At 53.3% G+C, this 19,502-nt stretch overlaps 1 protein-coding gene and 1 pseudogene across 4 annotated transcripts in view; one reads left to right on the forward strand and one right to left on the reverse strand.

Moving 5' to 3' along the window:
• Nucleotides 1–19,502, forward strand: part of TBL1X (transducin beta like 1 X-linked) — a 244,773-nt gene that overhangs the window by 65,807 nt on the left and 159,464 nt on the right. The window lies entirely within an intron of this gene.
• Nucleotides 7,330–10,829, reverse strand: LOC125118871 (BLOC-1-related complex subunit 5-like; annotated as a pseudogene).

Below are 19,502 nucleotides of genomic sequence, written 5' to 3' on the forward strand. Positions count from 1 at the left end.
CCAGGGGCGTCCCCCAGGGATCGTCTGGCAACGTCCGGAGATGCTTGTGGTTGTCCCACGTGGCCTTCGGGAGGAATGGTTTTGCCTTCTGGTGGGTGGAGACCGGGATGCTGGCAGACGTCTGACAGGTGCCCGACACCTGCCACCCTGAGGCATGACCTGCCCAAGTGGTACGAGTGACGAGGTTGCGAAGCTCAGCTCTTGGGGCTTCGCGTCATGAGTTTTTAACGTTAAATATCCTATGTGCACAGACACACGTACACATGTGCACAGGCCCTGATGTCTGGTTTTAAAATGAATACCCGACATCTCCCAGGGGACTGTGATATCCCGTACGCCGCCGTATGGATCTCATTGGTGGTATTGCTGGCCGTGACCTCAAGACCAAAGGTCTCTTTTGTTCTTCTGCTCAAGGGTCCAAAGGAGAGCTGATTTCCTATTTTCAAAATGTGCTTTACAGCATTCTAATTTTTTTTCTTTTTCCTTTCCTTTCTTTTTTTATTTGTTTTTGGTCCTTTTAGGACCACACTCACGGCATATGGAGGGTCCCAGGCCAGCAGTCACATTGGAGCTGCAGCTGCCGGCCTGTGCTACAGCCACAGCAATGCCAGATCCAAGCCACGTCTGTGACTTACACCACAGCTCACAGGAGATCCAGATCCTTAACCCACTGAGCAAGGCCAGGGATCGAACCTGCATCCTCATGGATTCTAGTCATATTTGTTTCCGCTGAGCCATGACGGGAACTTCCTTCCTTCCTTTCTCTCTCTCTCTTTCTTTCTTTCTTTCTCTTTTTTTTTCTTTTCTTCTTTTTGTCCACCCCCTTGGCACATAGAGTTCCTGGGACAGGGATCAGATCCGAACCTCAGTTGTGACCTAAGCTGCAGCTGTAGCAATGCCAGATCCTTAATCTGTTATGCTGGGTTGGGGATCTAACCTGCGTCCCAGCCCTCCCAACAAAGCTAATCCCCTTTCGCCAATGGGAAACTCCCGTATTTCTTTTTTTGTTGGGCGGGGGGCACACCCATGGCATATGGAGGTTCCCAGGCTAGGGGTTGAATCAGAGCTGTAGCTGCTGGCCTACACCACAGCTCATGGCAATGCCAGATCCTTAACCCACTGAGCAAGGCCAGGGATCGAACCTGCGTCCTCATGGATACTAGTCAGATTTGTTTCTGCTGAGCCATGACGGGAACTCCCGTGTTTTCTTTTCTTTTATATTTTCGAAATGTGGTTTACAGTGTTTGAATTCCTTCCTTCCTTCCTTTCTTGCCTTGCCCCTGGCCTGTGGAAGCTCCCAGGCGAGGGATCAAACCTGTGTCAGCAGCTACCTGAGCCTCTGCAGTGACAACGCTGGATCCCTACCCCACTGTGCATTCCCTGCCGAATTGTAATTTTTAGTGTGGCACATTTCAGCAGCATTTTCTCCTGCACACAGAGGTTGGTTACATTGCATGCTCTCCTTTACCACTTCCTGTTGCAAAAGCAGAGTAGGGGGGATCTTAGGCAAACATACTGTAAATATGGAGGAAGGAGAGTCTTGGCACATGGTCTTTTTGGGACATGCTTGTGTTCCAAAGTGTTTATGGCGCGCACATGGGCTCCTTCTCCACCATGGAGGTTGAGGCTGTGGCTTCATGGTGCCTACCTTTCAGAAGCCCCTGCTGTGCCAGGAGCTCAGCTGGCCTGCCGTCTAGGGAACAAGCAGAGTTGCTCCCCTCGAGAACCTCTGCCCTGCAGAGAGGCGGGCCAGGTGCTGGTGGCCCCCGTCGCAGGGGGCAGAGCTGGGATGAAGGGGTGGTGGTGCCAGGCGCCGGGAGGGACCTGCTGAGTGCTGGGAGGGATGAGGGCGGAGATGAGGCTGTGGGCCCGGGGAGGGCCGGGCTGCTGTCGTGCAGAGTGAGGCCCAGCTGGCCCATGGTCCTCAGTGGGGCCTCCCTTTGGGGCTGTTGACCTCCTGCTTGTATTTCTCTTGGCTTCGAGGTCGTACCTTCCGGTTTGGGTGTTTTAGGGAAAAGAGGCAGAGGCGTTTGGGGCCGAGGAAGGGAGCCGGCCGCACGGCGTGGCCTTTGCGTGTAGAGGGAGAGGGCTGGGTCGAGGGCTCCGTTGCCCCCCGGCTCTGTGATCTTGCGAGAAGCATCTGGCCTCAGGCGATTTGCCTGTGATTTGGGGGTAATCGGAGGAGGTCAGGGTCGGAGCTCAGGAAGCGTGTGCTTTCTGAGGTCAGGCCCCCGGGAGCGGGAGCTGGCAGGCTGGCCCTGTCTTCTGGGGCTTCTGTCGCTCCAGCAGGAACTGTGACATTTCCAAGGCGGAGCCCGGGCCTGCCTGCCTGCCCGCCCCTTGACCACGGTTCCTGTGCGCGGGAGGTGGAGGCCAGAGGCCTCTTGAGCTCAGGGTCCAAAGGCTGGTGGAAGTGCATGGATTTGCCTACTGCCAAGAGCTGCTGCTGCCACCGGTCAAGGCTGTCAGAATGCACAGCGCTGTTTCCAGCTCTGGCCCCGCCACCACCGCGTCACCCTCCTGTCACGTCTCACAGACCAGATTCGAGTCATTTTTCTCAGCCTCGTCCGCCACACTCATGGTAGCAGAGTGATGGCCCTCGGAAGGTGTCTGGGCCTGATCCTAGAGCCTGTGCACGACGACCTCGGGGCAGAAGGGACTTGGGGGTGTGAGGCCAGGACCTTGAGGCAGCGAGGAGGTGGCCCGCTCGAGTCCAGAGCCACCACAGGGGAGGAGGCGGTCAGAGGGGGAGAGGAGATGGGTGCAGCGAAACAGGGGTCAGAGTGAGGCTCAGAAACCGGGCAAGGTCAGGACCTGATTCTGCCCTGGCGCCTGCGGGAGCACAGCCCTGGGACCCGTTGTCGACGCCTGACCTCCGGAACCGCAGCGGGAGAAATCCGAGCAGCCGAGTCTGTGGTCGTCCGCTCCGGCAGCATTGGGGAACCCGGACGGGGGATGGCACGGGCCAGGCGCTGAGGTCAGGAGCTGCATTTGCAGGGACAAGGGGAGGCTCAGCTGGGGACTGGGTGAAGGTCAGAGCCCAGGACTTGTGTCTCCACCTGCTTGCTCCCCGTCGCGGTGAGACCTACAGCCCGGGTGGGTTGTCGATTTCATGGATCCTGGTTGTGCCCCTGGGACATGCGTTGCCAAGAGTCACCACCTTGGACCGTGTTCCCTTGCAGAACCTGGGAGCATAAGAGCCTGACAAAATTCTGATTCTGTTAGGACGGTTCAGTCCAAAATAGAAGAAGAGCATTTTCACAAAAATGAGCTGGAAGTGGACTGCCCGTCATGGCTCAGTGGTAACAAACCCGACGAGTGTCCATGAGGACTCGGGTTCAATCCCCGGCCTCGCACAGCAGGTTAAGGATCCAGCGTTGCTGTATCTGTGGTGTAGTCCGGTGGCTGCAGCTCGGATTCGACCCCTAGCCTGGGATCCTCCACAGGCCGCGGGTGTGGCCCTAAAAAAAAAAGGCTGAACGTCCATGAGTTCTGTATGTCTTCTCTGTGAAGTGCTGAACTTTATGCTGCCTGGGAAAAGCTCTACATTGGCTCCTGGGCAGTTTTTAAAACGATACTTCACTGTCATTCTGGAAGCTTTTGTCATGTATGCCAACAGAAAATTAAATTTCTTAATCCATTTATATTGACTTTAAAATCCACTTAAGCCAAGGCTTCAGGTGTTAGGATTCTTGAGTCCTAATAAGCAGATATTCTGGTGAGTTTCATCTTCTGGATTCTGTTGTGACTAAAACAAATGTTTTCCATATTTCAGTTTTCATCTCCAACCAGTTGAAAATCATGATATGTCTAAGTATGTCTTGATGCAATAACATGTATTGTTCAGGTGTAATTTGAGTGAGAAAGCTTCTCCATAGGCCTCTTACCAACTTAAATTATGCAATCATGTCTTTGACATGAGAGGCAGTGCACTTATTCAAATCCTTTGTATCAACAAATGAAGAGGTTTCACTTTTTAAAAAAAAATTGGAATCTGTCTATAGATTTTTGATTGTATGATAACAGCGTAACTATTTTTTGGAACATTTATGCACATACACCTGGATCGTCTTTGCTTTGAGGATCCCCGAGAGGCTTTCAGCAAAATAGCTTTATTGAGGCATAACTGACATACCAAAACTCTCCTGTTGGAAACAGACGGTACAATTCAGTGATTTTTTTTTTTTTAAGTAAATATACAGGGTTGTGTGGACATGTCCACAAGACCGTTTTAGAAGCTGTATCGCCCAAAAAAAGCGCTTGTGCCCGCTGGCCGTCCTCCCCTCCCCGGGACGCCCGTGATAGCCACGGATCTGTTCTGTGTCTCTGTGGATTTGCCTGTTCTGGACATTTCAGATTCATGGAATCACACAGTGTGGGTCTTTGGCGGGCTGACCCCTTTGGGTTAGTGTCATGCTTTCATGCATGGCCCATCCATGGAGTAGCCTCGACTGACACTTCCCTCTTTCTGAATGAGGACGTTGTGGGCATATGGCTTCGCCCGTCCTCCGTCCGTTGCTGGGCAGGTGGGCTGTTCCCCCGTTGGGGCTTTTAGGGAGATGCTGCTGTGAACATTTGTCCACAGGGTTTGGTTTGGTTTTGTCTTTCTTTTTAGGGCCGCACCCGCAGCACATGGAGGTTCCCAGGCTAGGGGTCGAATCAGCGCTGTCGCCGCCGGCCTGCACCACAGCCGCAGCCACGCCAGATCCGAGCCGTGTCTGTGGCCTACCCCACTGCTCACGGCAACGCCGGATCCTTAACCCACGGAGCAAGGCCAGGGATCGAACCCGCAACCTCATGGTTCCCAGTCGGATTGGTTTCTCCTGTGCCACGACAGGAACTCCCTGTGTGCAGGTTTTGTGTAGACGCGCGGTTTCACGTCCCTTGGGTGGCACTGCTGGGCCGTCTGTAGCTCCGGGTTTCTCTTTCTGAGGAACCGTCAGACGGTTTTCCAGAGGGACTGTGTTGTTGTCCGCTCCTGCCCCAAACGTCAGAGGGTTTTGGCTTCTCCACGTCCTCCGCAGCGCGGGTCGCCGTCTCTCCGAGAGCTTCCCGAAGCGGTTAGAAGGCCGGGCGTGGTGCCTGCTGAGCACGAACAGAAGGATGCTCATCGCGTGGAGCCCCGAGGACTAGAAGAGAGGCCCCGGGCGGGTCTTCTCTGTGTCTGCAGTGCGGTGAGCATCTCGCACAGCTTGCTCTGCCCGGGTGGGTGAGTCAGGGCATTCACCACTGACTCTCAGCAGAGAAAGGACCCCGTGCGCTGACACCCCACCCCGACCCGGGCCTGTGCGACCCGGGGCTCGGAAGCAGAGGGCGAGTCTGGTCCTGGTTTCAGGTACGGGTGGGTTTATCCTGGGGACCCCAGTTCCCACACTGAGCTCCCTCCTCACTCTCTGTTTGTTTGTTCCCCTTCTTAGGGGCATATCCACGGCCTAGGGACGTTCCCAGCCTAGGGAGCTGCAGCCACAGGTCTGCACCACAGCCACAGCAATGCAGGATCCAAGTCGCGTCTGCGACCTACACCACAGCTCACGGCAACACAGCATCCTTAACCCACAGAGCAGGGCCAGGGATCGAACCTGCATCCTCCTGGATACTAGTCGGGTTTGCTGCCGCTGAGCCACAACAGGCACGCCTCTGCTCCTTGCTTTTGGTCCTGCATGCCCGAAGCCCCCGCTGGAAGGCGCGCTTGGATTCTCGAGGGAGAGTGCAGGTTTTCAGAACAGAGTCCTCATCAGGCAGCAGGCGGCACAGCCGTCAGACATGGAACCTGGCCCCGTGGGGGCCACAGGATGCTGGAGCCAGACGCGGGGGAGAGTGAGGCCCTCCTGGCCCAAGTGAGCCAGGCCCTTTGAGCAGCGCAGAGCTTCAGCAGCCCCCCACCCCCAATCCCACCCCGTGTGACAGGTGTCCTGCCTCCAGGCAGCTCGCTTCGGCAGCTTATCATTTGAGATGCTGTGGGGACCACGCTGGATGGCAGTGTAAGCTGCATGATGCCCGGGACTCTCCCTCAGAGGGATTGCGCGGTGCGCTTCTGTGGTGGGATGGATACCGACGGGGGGAGCTCGTCCTCGGCAAGCAGGAGGCTGGATTCGGTTCCTCGGGCTGCTGTGAGTGCAACACACGACTGCAAACACAGTGGCTCAACCCGACGTCCATTTATGATCTCGCAACCTGTGGACCACAGGTCTGCCTGGATCAAAATTGTCTGCAGGGATACCTTATTTTCTGGAGGCTCCAGGGGAGAGAAAGCCTTTGGGTTGGTTTTTGTTTGAAGTTGCCTTTTCCATTTCTCCAGGCCACCTGCGTGGCTTGGCTCCTGGCTCCTTCTTCCTCTGTCCACGCCAGCCACGGCGAGTCTTTCCCACGTCCCCTTGCTGTGACCCTGGCTGTCCTGAAACCCTCCTCTCCATTTAAAGAACTCCCCTGCAGCTTGGGGCTACCTGTGCAACCCAGCACGACTTCTTTTTTTGTGCGCTTAGGCCAGCAAACTGCATTCCAGCTGTACCTCTCATTGCTCTGTGCCCTGGGACCCACCGCACTCACGGGCTCTGAGGGTAAGGATGGGCACGACCTGGGTAGGGGTGGCATTATTCGGCTACCAAGGGTAGCTTTGGTTACAGTATGTTAATCATTTATTCTTTTTCTTGGGGGGGGGTGTTAAATTAGTTCTTTATGTTTACAATACAGAGAGCCTACTAAGAGAAATTTAATGAAGAGAAATTTCAAAAACCACAGACCTGCACCGTTGTGGTGCAGTGGAAACGAATCTGACTAGGAACCATGAGGTTGTGGGTTTGATCCCTGGCCTCGCTGAGCAGGTTGAGGATCCAGCGTTGCTGTGGCTGTGGTGTAGGCCAGCGGCTGTAGCTCCGATTGGACCCCTAGCCTGGGAACCTCCATATGCCGCCAATGCAAGAAACAAACAAACAAAAGCAACCCCACAGAGCTTCTTAAAATATTTTCCCCTTCACATTTTTGCTCTGCAAGCTAAGACTAGGTAATATATACTGTCAATTAAAAAACAAAAAACGAAACGAAATAAAAATAATTCCCGAGGCCGAGTTTTGTAAAGAATTCCTAACTGTTCAAATGTTCTCCCTTCAGGACCTCTGAGCATGGGTTTGTTGGCTTTGCTGGGTGGCGGGCAGGGGTGGCCCATGAGGGCAGGGCTGGGCCTCACGGGTCTCCAGGGCGGCCTCACGGCTTCCCGTGCCCTCAGGAGTGTCAGCGCCTCCAGCGGCCTTTGATCACCTCCCGTGACTCTGGTTCCAGGTCCCGGGACCCTGGCAGTGCTGATGGGTATCCATAGCGGGTGAGGCAAGGCAGCTAGAGCCTGAGCTCCCGCTGGGGCTTCATGCTGAAGGGCTCCAGGTGTTGGGCCTCGGCCGGCAGGCTGTGGACCCACTCCAGCAGCCGCACTGTCTGGCGGTTGCCCATCTGGATGCGGTGCAGGGTGGCCAGCATCTCGCTGGCCCTCTGGATTGTGCTCCGCGTATTTGGCGTATCTTTCCTGGCGCCCCTGTGTGAGGCTGAAGCGGGTTTCTGCGGACAGATCCATCTCTCTGCTTCACTTAACCAAAGCGTTCGGGTCCGAGGCCACGGCCTCTGCGCCCTGATCCTCGTAGCGGAGGCGGCGCTGCAGCACCTGCTGAGAATCCAGTTTCTCCAGTTGGGTGTTTGTCGGGGATGTCTGGCCCCTCAGCAGCCCTTTCCCAAGCGGCTGGAAGGCTGGCATCTCTGGGACCTCGATGGCATGAGGATCATTGCTGGTGTTCCGCGAGGCCTGGGCACCCCGAGCTGCAAGCCCAGTATCATCCGTCTTGGCTCTGTGCTTAGCTGGAGAGGGGCCGTCGCTCAGGCACGCAGCTCGGTCCTTCAGGGACGCCAGTTTAATAATTGTGTGTGTGTGTGTTTTAGGGCCGCATCTGTGGCACATGGAGGTTCCCAGGCTAGGTGTCAAATTGGAACTGTAGCCACTGGCCTACACTAGAGCCACAGCAATGCCAGGTCCGTGCCTCCTCTGTGACCTACACCACACAGCTCACGGCAGCTCAGGATCCTTAACCCACTGAGCGGGGCCAGGGATTGAACCTGAGTCCTCGTGGATACTAGTCAGATTGGTTTCCGCTGAGCCACAGTGGGAACTCCCCATTACTTTATTCTTGAGGTGAGATTAGCCCCCTGCTTTTCTGGCTGCGGAGGAAGCAGTAGTTCCATCAGCACTGCAGGGCCTCGGGTTTGTCTTCTGGAGCAGCCATGTCCTCCAGCACGTGTTTTCGAGGGATGAGCTAGGAAGATTGGTGGATCCCTCTGCCGGTGGAAAGAGCAGGCAGAGGGTCATTGTGTGCTTTCATCCAGACGCCAGGGCACCCGCCAGGGGAGTGGCAGCGGGGCTGGGACAGGGGTAAGGCTAGGGACGCCCTGGGGCTGAAATGATAGGACCAGGCACCCGATTCATGGGCTCTTGGTTAGGGCTGAGCGTGAAGGAGCCCTAGGTGGGAGCCGCGGAGCTGTGGGCCTGGCTGTGAAGGGTCACGACGGGTGAAGGTGTTGCTGTCCTGAAGTGAAGGTCGTTTACCTCGGGACCTTCTTCCTGAAATTCTCAGGTCCCCTTTGTGGAACAGTTTTACTGCCAGGTGTTTTGTAGAGACCTGTCTGGAAGCCTGGACGTTTGTTGATTGACACACCAGCTACCATTCCTGTGATGTGCGTTCCACTCGTCTGCAGAGACTTGTAAACCTGACCGTGACCCACAGACACAGAAATCATTTCAAAGGCATCGTTGAATTTACCGCCCGGATGTAGTCTTGCCATTTGTTGTTTTTCACTGAAACAGGGAATGAAGTACAGCTTTCTCTTTGTCACATAGGTGGTCCACAAAAGTTTTTGACCCTTGAAAGATGGTTCTCCTTGTTTTATTGCGGCCTCACTTACCATAGCAAGGACTCGAACACGATGGTGAAAGCTCAGAGTGTGATGTAGCCCCAGGCCCTGGGTTCCTAGGCAACCATGATAAGTGATATGGTACAAGGGGTCTACTTATTGGCACCAAATATGTTTCTAGGCAGCCACTCTACTGGGTTTCTGCGACCCCAAGAGACTCGCAGCCCAGCTGGGACTTGGAGCCCTTCTGAGGCATACCCTGGGGGTGCGCCAGGCTGTTGGGAGATCTGTACGCTGCCACCACATTGTCCTTCCGCTTGTGGATTTGTTCTCCATAGCTGTGCTTTGGTGCGGTTCTGTGATCCAACACTGCCGGCTGTTTTAAGAAGTGGCCCCGTGGAAATCTGGTGGGGAGCATTCACGGAGGAGAGAGTGGTGTGGCGGCCACGCTGTCCTCTCTGGCACCCGTGGGAGAAGTTTCGCCTGTGTCTCCAAGTCTGGAAGCTGTATTTTGATACTTGTATCTTCTTCCTTTTGTGGCTACTGTGACTCAAGCATCTACTCATATTTGGGTCTTTGAATGGATGTCTAGGAAACTCAGAATCTGATTTCTGTCATTCCCATCCAACTGATGTAAGTTATAGCTGATGCCAGCTTTGGGCACCGTCATCGCCTTTCGGCTTGATCTCATTTTTCCTACCTTTGTCTTCTCTTTGCCCTGGTTTACCCAATTCGTTATTTTATTTTGCGTGCACGCGCGCGCGTGTGTGAGTGTGTGTGAGTGTGTGTGTGTGTGTGTGTGTGTTTGGGACACACCTCAAATCGTTTCTTCTTTTCTTTTCCTGCGTGGGAAATCATTGAGAGTTTTACCGAATGAGAGCGCACGCTGGCTTCTTGGAAGTGGTTGGCTCACAATGGCTTTTGAATTCTGATGCTCTAGCGGCATCTTATTTTAATCTGGCTGCTTCCTGTTCAAGTCCATTGGGGCAAAGTGTGTGTCTAAATTTAGCTCGAGGAGGACTCTTTCAAAAGCAGCGGAGGAGCGGACCCCAGTAAAACTTTCGAGGCCTTTAAAGCCTGAACATTCAGGTTCTTTAAAACAGGTTTATGAAAGAAGATTCATAATAATTAATCGTTAGCAAATCATTGCGTTTTGCTGGAAAAAAAAAAGTAAAAAAAATCATGAATTCTTGGGATTAAAGATGCCCTGAATGGAACGGAAATTCTTTCATTCTTTCCATGAGTGCGGGAGAGCCGTTTCCTCCAAACTCGGTGGAGAAGCTGTGCCTCAGAGCCTTGATCGTGCTTCCCAAATCTACGTGAGAGGCAGGAAATGAAGTCAAGGCTACGGAGGTGGAAGTGCTTACAAGTCTCCCCCTGAACACCTATAAGGAATTAGTGCACGAGGAATCGCTGATTCTTGGTTTACGGGGTGGACGCTTCGGAAAGACTTTTCGGGACCAGCTCAGGGCCCTGGCCGTCCCGTGTTCCTAACAGCCCGTAGCCGCGCCTCGGACGCATCGCTTCGAGGGGCCAGGAGCTGCGCCGTGTGCTTCTCTCTGTTCCTCCCGACAGCCGAGGAGCGTGGGTGTCCTCCGTCCCATGTGTCCGGGAGAGGGGACGGAGAGCTCTCAGGTTCTTGCCTGGGGCCACGCATGGACTTGGTGACGAGGCTGATGCCAGAACGTAGGGACTGCAGGGGCAAAAGCGCTTTTACCCAGTCCTCCGCCGAGTTCGCTGTGTGCCAGCGAGGGCTCTGCCCTTTCTGTGCTGTGCACCGTGGTGTCCACGCCCAAGGTTGCTGTGAGGGTTGCGTGAGTTATCTGTGCCCTGTGTACAGGTGAGGCGCTGGAGGGACGGGGTGCCTGGCCCGAGGATGCAGACAGCTGGCAAGCGTGGATCATCACAGCCCGGCTGGCCCCGGCATCCATGCCCATCGCCATCGCTGGGCCAGCTGCTTCCCGGCGAGAGCGACAGGACGCGGAGAGTCTAACGCCAGGTTCTGGCTCCGTTCTCGCCTTCACGATGGATCCAGAGGGCCGTGCCTGGAGGAAGTGCCTCTGGCAGCAAGGCGGGCCTGCTATGGGGGGCTTGCAGAGAGGGCGAGACGGACAGCAGATGCGGACGTGCTGCCTGGGGTCTCAGAGGCACGAGGCTGGGGGATGTGAGACCAGTTAGGAGAGTGTGCTTCTCCCTGGCCCAAAGGTGGTGGGGTGGGGGGGCGCGGCAGGGCCAGGGCCTGGGGCGTTCCCCGAGGCAGGTGTGGAGAGCTGCACAGAGGGTGCAAAACCGCAACAAATGCAAGCACGGAGGAATTATCTCAAGCATCTTTTCTGACCACAAGGGCATGAAATCAACCTTAGAAAAAGAAATGAGGAGTTCCCATTGTGGCTCAGCAGAAATGAACCTGACTAGGGTCCGTGAGGTCGCAGGGTCGATCCCTAGCATGGCTCAGTGGGGTCAGGATCCCGGTTGCTGTGGCTGCGATGTAGGTTGCAGCTGTGGCAATTCTATGGAGGCTAAACAACGTGCTACTAAAAAAACAGTGTGAGTCAACGAGGAAATAAAAAAAGGAAATTACAAGACATCTTGAGACAAATGACAGTGAAAATATAACCACACAAAATCTACAGGATGGAGCAAAAACAGTTCTTAGAGGGAAGTTGACAGTGATACAGTCCAGTCCCTCCTCAAAACCCAAGAAAAATCTCAAACAACCTAACCTACCAAACGAAGTAGAAAAAGAAGAATGAACAAAACCTATAGTTGGCAGAAGGGAGGAAATCATAAATAAGAGAGGAGATAAATAACATAGAGATTAGAAAACCATAGACGTTCCCGTTGTGGCTCAGTGGGCTAAGAACCCAACTAGCATCCATGAGGACACAGGTTTGATCCCTGGCTTCGCTCAGTGGGTTAACGATGCGGCGTTGCTGTGAGCTGTGGTGTAGGTCGAAGACATGGCTCAGACCCCACGTTGCTGTGGCTGTGGTGTGAACTGGCACCTGCAGCGCCAGTTTGACCCCAGCCTGGAAACTTCCATATGCTGCAGGTGCAGACCTAACAACAACAACAACAAAAATCGATAAAACCAAGGGCTGTTTCTTGGAACGAGTCAGCAGAATCCATACCCTCTCTCGAGATGGATTGGACAGACACTTGTTAGCACAACTGCTGGCTCGCAGGCGATGGGGAAACTCTCAGTTTCAGCCCCAGTTATGACAACCTAAAATGTCTCCAGACAAGGCCAGATGTCTCTTGGGGACACAGTCACCCCTACTTGGGGACCACTGGTCCAGAGGCCTGGAGGCAGAGCTCATCCTCATTGCCAACTAGAGCAGAGTTCCCAGTGGTCCACCCCTCCAACTGTTAATTTGACACTTAATTCCCCCCCCCATTTTAGGAAAGTTCTGGGTTTAAGTCATTTCGAGGGCTCCTATTTCCAAAAGGGAGAAGAGGCAAAAAGTTGCCTAATTTGGTTTCCTGCCTTTTGTGGATAATCTTCAGCTTCTTTCCGTACAGTGAAAGCCCAGTGTATATGAGTACGAGTGTTGGGTGTTTCAGTTTTTAAGTTTTATTTTCATTTAGGACCTCTTTCTTCTGATGGCCAAAATATGGAGATGACAGTTGCAGCACTTTGATTTGTGAATAGGAGTGTGTGTGTGTGTGTATACGAGACAGAGAGAGAGAGAGAGAGAGAGAGAGAGAGAGAGAGAGAAATTACTCTGTTCCTGAATTAGCTGATCGTTGCCATTGGTCTCCTAGATGTTGAGGTATTTATGTAACCACAGAGTTGATTGCAGTTGCTTTCCCAAAGGGATGGGCTTGCTGTATTGTTAAATGAGATTGAAGACGGCACAATGGACCTTTCCAGATGAGAGGGGAGTAGGATGTCTTTGCACATCCCAGAAACTAATAAAACAGGAACACCAGGACCATAGGCTGTTCAGAAAGAAACTCTGGTGATTTTCGGCGAGTGAATTAGGCATTGGACAGTCCCCCTTAAAAATACGCTTCATGCTTATTGCCGAAGGTGGAGCCCGGTGCTTAGGGAGATAAGGAAGGGACGAATGAGGATTCTTTTCCACTTCGCGATGGTGCGCTGGGTCATCTATGAACCGGAAGCGGACGTGTTGCATGAATATTACCTTTGCGGTTTGGTGTCATATCTGGGGGGGGCGGGGGGGGGGGGAGAGTCAGCGGGCTGTTGATGGACAGTTTCCCAAATAAGAAAGATCATGTTTTGGTGCTTGGTCTCCCACTAAATAAAATTTCCTGCCCCTAAATACCGTTTCATACTTAGAAACATACAGTGCGCTGGTAGCTTATTAGAATTTGCTGGGGGTTGGTTCTTTTCTGCCCCAAGCTTGGGATGGATTATGTAATTCTCAGCCCAACTGGGTCATGTTTTATTACCTTGTTCTCATGCAAGATTTTCATGTGACAAATCCTATCGTGGTCCTTCTTCTTTTTCAAACCATCTATTTATCTTGGTCTCTGTTCACGGAATGTCGTTGGCGTGTCGCGGGGTGAGGTAGCGCTTTTCATTGTCACGTGTGACGTAGGCGGTTGACTGCTGGCGTGGGATGATGGGTCCGTGATGCATGTGTCTACACAGTCAGTCAGCGTATGTAACCATCCGACCTTGGTGTCAGCACCATAATACATTTAAGAAAAAAACAGGTTTATATAAATGTCTCGGTTCGTGTCTCTTTTTCTCCTCATTTGAATAGCTCATGCTTTTACAGTGACCTTGTAAAACCTACAGGCGTGACAAAGTGTCATTTTGCGGGAACAAATGGATATTAAATGACTTATCCGAAGAGTCGCCGAAGAAACTCTGTGTCCGCGTTGATCCTTAAATCAGAGAGGAGTGCTGTTTCCTGCGTAGGCATTTCCCCGGACCTCGAGTGTGCTTCGTCGTCTTCGCAGTTGCAGAAAGAATCGCGCGGTTCTTTGGGTCAGAACCCTGCTGTTCGTTTGCGGGGCACCCCTGCATCTCGGCGGCTGCCTCGCTGTGTCCGGAGCCTTCCCAGGCGCTTCCCCGGGATTCTGAGGGCGCCGCAGGCTGCTTGCCTCTGTGCCGCGAGCATAGGACTTGAGCGCTTTGCTTTGCTTCTGTTTGCTGTCTTCTCGTTGTGGCGACAGTGTCTGGCTGCCCATTTGTGGTGTCGGTGACATTCGCTGAACGAGGAAACGCGGGCAGGACTGACTGCTCAGCGAGGGCCAGGGAGCGCCGCTGGGCGCAGAGGCGGCGTTTCTCGCCAAAGCGTGTGGCGAACCGTGTTGTGCCCCCACGTGTGCCAGGCCGAGGCCCCCTGACCGTCGTCCTGGGGTGGCCTTCAACAAAGTCGCCATCAGCACCTTAGCGCTGCCAGTCCCTGGTGTCTTCGGATCGCTCCTGCCTCGATGCTCCTTGACGCCGTGACATCGCAAGGGCCGCTCCCGTTGCTGTGACGTGAAGTGTCTTCCTCTCTCCCCTCAGAGGAAAGAGGGGGCGCGGCTGCGCTGTTTGCCCCCCGGATGGGATAACTTCCGTGCGTGGTGCAAAGGGATGCTTGTGCGTGTGTGGTCCCATCCTGGCAGGTCCTCGCCTTCTTACCGGAGAGGAGGCCGGGAGGCAGTCAGTCCTAGGCCCTCGTGTGGAAAGAGCCTCCGCGAGGAGTGAGAAATTGCCCTCAGTTTTCTGGTCTGAACTTGGGTTTAATGTCATCTTGGGTCACGGCGGAAGTCGCTGGTCTTCCTTTTTGGTTTTTGCCTTTTTTTTCCCCTTTGTCAAGATAGTCTTCAGATGTGGGCTGTCTCAGAGGGAGGCCACTGGCCCTGGGTGACTATTCAACCTAAGTCAAATTCAGTACAATTTAAAAGTCAGCTCCTCAGTTGTAGCAGCCACATTTCACGCGCTCAGTGATCACGTGTGGCTAAATGATGCTTCAGTGGACAATGAAGATACAGAGCAGAAAGGTTTGGTGTGGTTTTTTGTCTTTTGTGAGGACCGCACCTGGGCATATGGAGGTTCCCAGGCGAGGGGTCGAATCAGAGCTGTAGCTGCCGACCTACGCCACAGCCACAGCCATGCCAGAGCTGAGCTGCATCTGCAACCTACACCACAGCTCACAGCAACGCCGGATCCTTAACCCACTGAGCGAGGCCAGGGATCGAACCCACAACCTCATGGTTCCTAGTCGGATTCGTTAACCACTGAGCCACGACGGGAACTCCTGGGCAGGAAGTTTTATCAGCCCGACGAGAGATGATGAATAACATTCAGATGTTTGCCTCAGAGGTGTTCCAGGGAAGAGAGGGGGGAAAAAAAAAAACCTCTCAGATCTGGAGAATAATTTCAAACCAAGTGACGAGAACTGTGAATAAAAATTAAGCACTTCCAAAAAACTTACTGCATGGAGAAGGCTCAGCATCATGTCATTTTAGAAAATCAGGGATAAAGGCAGTATCTCAGCACTTTGTGCATTTAACAGACTCCTTTGAAGGATCTGGAATCCGAATGACATCACATTTCTTAAGCCAGAAAACAGACTGAGCTTAGAATTCTATGAAAATTTATTTTCGCTCAGAATTTTGAAGTCATGCGTGCGCTCGTTGTCAATTGCTAGGGTCACATAGGTGTCGGTACGTGCTCAGGATGCCAGCAGAACTTAGGAAGCTACCAGAGGATGTGTCCCATCAAAATGAGAGTAAACCAAGAAAAGGGGAGATTGGGGAATCTCGGAAACAGAAAGAGGCAGAAGTTCTCAAGATTCTCTTGTGGGAGGCCCCGTTGTGGCATAGTGGAAATGAATCCGACTAGTATCCACGAGAATGTGGGTTTGATCGCTGGCCTTGCTCCGTGGGTTAAGGATCCAGCATGGCCGTGAGCTGTGGTGTAGGTCGCAGATGGGGCCCAGATCCCCTGTGGCTGTGGCTGTGGCCGGCAGCTGCAGCTCTGATTGGAACCCTAGCCTAGGACCCTCCATATGCTGCAAGTGCAGCCCTAAAAAGCAAAAAAAAAAAAAAAAAAAAAGACTCTTAATGTGGTCTCAGGGCATCTGCTCTGAGCAGACCTGACTCTGACAGGCACACACGCAGCAGAGACCAGAAGAAGGTCTGGTGTGTACATAATCGGGGGGCAGGAGGAGGGTGGGACTGACACAGAGCTGACAAACTGTCTGAGTGAAACATTGACTTGAAAGACCGTGGAGTGGAGTTCCCACTGTGGCTCAGCAGAAACAAACCCAGCCAGCATCCATGAGGATGTAGGTTTGATCCCTAAGCTCACTCAGTGGGTCGGGGATCTGATGTTGCCATGAGCTGTGGTGTAGATGGCACACATAGCTTGCATCCGGGATTGCTGTGGCTTTGGTGTAGACCAGCAGCTACAGATCCACTTCGACCCCCCAGCCTGGGAACTTCCACGTGCCATGGGTGTGCTGTGATGGAAGAATTATCAAAGAAAACAAACACAGAGGCAACTAGTAATTCCAGGAAAATTTAAGAGTTTCAGACAAAGGGACTTAATACTGCTGCTGCTTGCTCAGTGGTGCCATTCTGTTGTTGGAGTAGTAGGTGTGGAGTTGAGATTTAACCCCCAAAATTGTATACTGTTTGGAAAATGTGGGAGGGTAGGTGCAGGATTGGTGATGGGACCTGAAAAAGACCCCAAATCCTCATCCATATGTGAGAAAATCAACTAATATCTGGTGCGAATAGGATGTATGATAAGCAGGAGCTCCCATCGTGGCTCAGTGGTTAACGAATCCTAGTAGGAACCATGAGGTTGCGGGTTCGATCCCTGGCCTTACTCAGTGGGTTAAGGATCCGGCGTTGCCGTGAGCTGTGATGTAGGTCGCAGACGCGGCTCGGATCCTGCATTGCTGTGGCAGTGGCACAGGCCGGTGGCTACAGCTCCGATTCAACCCCTAGCCTGGGAACCTCCATATGCCGCGGGAGTGGCCCCAGAAATGGCAAAAAGACAAAAAAAAAAAAAAAAGCATGTATGATAAGCAGTTTATGTAGAATCATGGAAATCCATACCAGGTAACACCACCAGTGACACAAACCCCAATTCTAAGATGTGAAAGTGGTTGCTTTGGGAAATAGAACAGGGGGTCGATGGTGCCAGGAAGATTGCAATGAGGAGGAGGAGTCTTTGCCTCACCCGTGTATGTGTATTACTCTGAATAAATATGGTTTGGAAAAGAGCAAGTAGTATATACCTTCTGTAAAATCACGGAACTTTTGGGCTGCTTTCCATTGGGGTTTCTCCACCTTGGCCCTATTGACGGTTGAGCCGGGTCCTTCTTTGTGAAGGGGGCCGTGCCGTGGGATGCGGGAGGTTGAGCCGCCTCCCTGGCCTCAGTGGATGCCAGTGACATTCTTCCCCAAGTCCTTATAACTTAAACATGTTTCCAGACGTTGCCCAGTGTCCCCTGGGGGTGGGGGTGGGGGCCAACAGCAGCCTCATTTGAGAAGCGCTGACTTCAGGTCTGATAAGGGCCCGCGTCGTCTCCCTGTGTCGAAATGCCGGTCAGTGTTGGAAACAGCAGCTTCATCACCCGGAACCTGAACCGGTCCCGATCAAGTGAAGTGGCTGGGAAATCTCGGGGCGCCGTGACGCCCCCCCCCCCCCCCCCGCCGTGTTGCCAGGCTTAGCCCCTGGCTCCGGGCTCCCTAAAAAAAAGAGAAGAGGACTCAGGAGGACACTCAGCTCTTCTGGAAAGCTCAGTGGCTTTGGAAAACATAGGCGAGATCTTGCACAGTATTTTCACGATGGTACCCCTTGCATTTCTCCACAGTGGAAGTGTTCGTATTTATGGCAGCCTCAGGGGACAAAGGCCCCCCTTGGATGAATTTCTGTGCTCAGCTGGCTGCCTGACAGAGAGATGCCGTCCTCCTCTCCCGCCACTCCCCCACCCCCAGTACCTTTGGCAGGTTCTGGGTTCATTTCCTTGCAAGGTGTTTTTCCTTAGAATGTACAGAGGAAGTCAACAGGAAAATGGTTCCTTAGATTTTTTTTTTTTTTTCTGATGTGGATGAAACCTCATAAATAATTTAAGACCCTCATTTCACAGCTGAGGAATCTCTGGTCCAGTGAGAGTTTCTTATAATTAATTAGGAGCAAAGTGAGGTCTGTAACTCTCTGCGCTTCTTCTTTTTTAAAAACTTTTTCCATTAAAAAAAAATAGAGGAGTTCCCGTCGTGGTTCAGTGGTTAACGAATCCGACTAGGAACCATGGGGTTGTGGGTTCGATCCCTGCCTTTGCTCAGTGGGTTAAGGATCCGGCGTTGCCATGAGCTGTGGTGTGGGTCACAGACGCGGCTCGGATCCTGCGTTGCTGTGACTGTGGCGTTAGGCCGGCGGCTCCAGCTCCAATTGGACCCCTAGCCTGGGAACCTCCATGTGCCGCGGGAGACGCCCAAGAAATGGCAAAAAGACAAAATATATATGTATATATATGTATAAAATGCATGTGCACAGGAGGTTGTGGGAGGAAGACGGAACAGCGCCGTGGGTGAGGCCCGCCTGTGTCAGCAGCTGCACGGAGCTCTGCAAGTTCAGCGTGCTGGGCGTGCTCTGCTGGGAGTGCGGGCCCTTCCTCGTAAGCTTAGGGGAGATGAAGACGGAGACAGGCAGGACGTGTGGTGTCTGTTATCGTCTCCCGAGGTGCTGCTTAGCCCCGGTCCTGATGGTCCAGACTGTGCCTACCAGGGGGTTAGGAGGTGTGGGTGAAGCAGGTCAGAAAGAGAGGGCCCCCAGCTCTCGTCATTGGGGTGACCCCCAAACTGGCAGGCACCACCACCTGTTCTTACATGTGTCGCCCAAAAAGCGGAGCCATACTGGTGGGGTGACCTCTTCTTCCCCCGCTGGATGGGGCAGCCCCCTTCTCTGCACCGACCAGCCTTCCCGCGGGCTGCTGTCAGCATCCTCTTGCCCACACACCATGAGCGCATCCCCGTGCGTGGCCTCCAGCACCGCTCAATCGGGAGCCCCTTTCTCTGCTTCACCAGACTTGGTGCGCCAGCGAGGGTGCCGCCTCCTCTGTGATCTGCCCAGATTCCTTGCAGGAGCCCGGCAGGTGCAGAGAGGCTGGGGCACATGACTCCTTGTCATCCTGTCAGGATGTCCTCCTTGTCCTCTCTTTCAGCAGCAGGTGTGTGCTACTCTTGCCCGGATGCTTGAGAGACAGCTGTCACTAGAAGCCAGGGACAGCACAGCGTTCTGGGTTTCCTCCCTCCTTGCTGCTCTCCTCTTCTCTGCCCCACTGACCACATCCTTCTTCTCAGGGTTAGAGGGTCAGCTTACAGTCTTTTATTTGTTTATTTTATGATATATATTTATATGATATATAAAATCTGTTCTTTTTCATATTTTTCTTAGGTTTTTTTTTGCTTTTCAGGGCCACACCTGCAGTATATGGAAGTTCCCAAGCTAGGCATCTAATCAAAGCTGCAGCTGCCAGCCTATGCCACAGCCATAGCAACGCCACATCTAAGCCCCATGTATGACCCACACCACAGATGGTGGCCCTGCCAGATGCTTAACCCACTGAGCGAGGCCAGGGATGGAACCCACAACCTCATGGATACTCGTCAGGTTCATTTGCGCTGAGCCACAAGGA

The sequence above is a fragment of the Phacochoerus africanus genome, chromosome X (genome assembly GCF_016906955.1).
Source record: "Phacochoerus africanus isolate WHEZ1 chromosome X, ROS_Pafr_v1, whole genome shotgun sequence".
Classification (NCBI taxonomy): domain Eukaryota; kingdom Metazoa; phylum Chordata; class Mammalia; order Artiodactyla; family Suidae; genus Phacochoerus; species Phacochoerus africanus.